Genomic DNA, 1,549 nt, shown 5'->3' with positions numbered 1-1,549 from the left:
GGATTTGGAAGTGCAAGGGTCAGAGGATCTCTCCTTGCCGGTCGAGTCCCGCTGCTGTTACCCCTTTGGTTGTGGGGAGAGGGCCGACCTCACAGGGCTAGGAGTGAGAGGAAGATAGAGGAGTTTCTGGGCCAGATTACAAATGATGGGGGAAGTGGGGATGGGCGGGGTGACGCCGTGGGATGTCTGGGATCAGCCTTCAGGAAGAGCAAGGGCTGAGGAGGGGAATGTGCGGCAGCCGGGCTGGGGCTGCTGTCATTTAGAAATGCAAAATCAATATACCGTATTAATACAAGACTGACTTGAGGAGCACAGATGCTAAAGATCAGGGGAAGACAAAAAAGACTAATCAGCCTTATTGATTGCAATAATTTCTCTGGCAGTGTAAATATGGAAAGGTATGTGACAAACAGGTGGAAGGAACCTCTTTCTTATTCAAGAAATGGAACCTGCAATTCAGTAAAGACCCACAGGCAGCAAAGACTGTGGCTCAGTTACTGTGACACGTGTGTGCAATTCCAGACTTTGGAAATCGTCGAGCACCTGTAATTCCTGTGGTACTGGACATATGGAACCTCTCACTAACATCTGAGATTACACTTGGCCAAGAGTCAACCTGAGTCTGCCATCTAATATAGTGAAATACCAGTTGTTGCAAATAAACTCAACTTCTTTGGGGATTGGTGATGCCTTCAGTTTCCTCCTACTCCATTCCATTTTGGTAGAAAGGGACAGATGTGCCTATTAAAAAATAAGTGTCTTGCTCTGATCGCTTCCTAGTAAAACCAAACAGTAGACTGTTGCTAGCAGAATATATTTCAAAATAATTTACCTTGGGTGTGAAATATGGCCTCTGCCTCACCTTCAATCTTCTATTTGATCCTCTTGGGAACCCTACCTCTGTCCAAATGGCCAATCTTGCTTTTTGCCTGCGGCTTCTGTAACTATGCTTATCCAGCTCCTTCCTGCATTGTGTTCTCTGCCCCCGACACTCCAATTTACTGGTTGAAAGTTTTTCTGACTGTTGAAGTTCTCTCATTATACTTGTCCCAGCTCAGATGCTTAAATTCTCCTGTAAATACACCCTAGGTTTTTCCCTAACCACGCTATAGTTTTTATCTGTAAATATATTCAGCCTCAGATCATTTGTTTTATGTGCTATATTTTCCCTGGCTGACTACTGTGCTCTCCTCAAAGCTCTGTCAGGTCATGGTCAGTCTCAGCCCCTCTCATAAGGACTGTACCTATGTTTGAAATGAGCTGAAGCGTCAACAGTTGGGCTCACGTAGTGCCTCATCTCCTTCACTGAGATTCATTCTGAAACAAGGGTCCTCCTCCAACCTCTAGAGACAGAACTTCCTGTAAACATCGGGACTGTCCCCGTATATGACCCACGATGGAGAAAGATGACTCCTGGCTTCTAGCCTCCCTTACAGGAGAAAGTAGAGTTGGAGGAAAGAGGAGCCCAGATGCAAAGATTGTTATAAGTTTCTGCAAAGAGGAGCTTTAGAAAGTGACTAGGAATCCGTGTTAGTAAATACAGTGAGTA

The sequence above is a fragment of the Bison bison genome, unplaced genomic scaffold, assembly GCF_000754665.1.
Source record: "Bison bison bison isolate TAMUID 2011002044 unplaced genomic scaffold, Bison_UMD1.0 scf7180017864481, whole genome shotgun sequence".
In the NCBI taxonomy this organism is placed as follows: Eukaryota; Metazoa; Chordata; class Mammalia; order Artiodactyla; family Bovidae; genus Bison; species Bison bison.
The sequence above is the reverse complement of the archived record's forward strand: the minus strand, read 5'-3'. Positions refer to the sequence as shown.